The following is a 383-nucleotide window of genomic DNA, read 5'->3' as shown; positions in this document are numbered from 1 at the left end:
TCACAAGGTCGAAGGTTAGATTTATCAGCCCAGAGGTCTTTTAACTGTGCTATTGCTAAGTAAGTGGGGACAATTTGTTTGTTTTTCTTTTTGCTCTTTCATTTTCATTTCTTCTGCTTTGCCAATGATATGGATCAAACTTTATCAAAAGAGGAAAAACAATTTAAGCAACATTTATATTGTCTCTTAAAAACATCCAAATAGGGTCTGAGGGGCTGGTGATGTGGCTCAGTGGTAGAGCTCTTGCCTTGCATGTACAAGGCCCTGGGTTTGATCCCCAGCACCACATACATTAAAAAAAAAACAAACCTAATAATAATAAATAAATAATGTTTTATTTGTTTGTTTCTTCTTCCAGTACCAGGAATCGAACTCATGACCTT

The sequence above is a fragment of the Chinchilla lanigera genome, unplaced genomic scaffold (genome assembly GCF_000276665.1).
Source record: "Chinchilla lanigera isolate Chin_1 unplaced genomic scaffold, ChiLan1.0 scaffold00023, whole genome shotgun sequence".
In the NCBI taxonomy this organism is placed as follows: domain Eukaryota; kingdom Metazoa; phylum Chordata; class Mammalia; order Rodentia; family Chinchillidae; genus Chinchilla; species Chinchilla lanigera.
Note: the sequence above shows the minus strand (reverse complement) of the source record.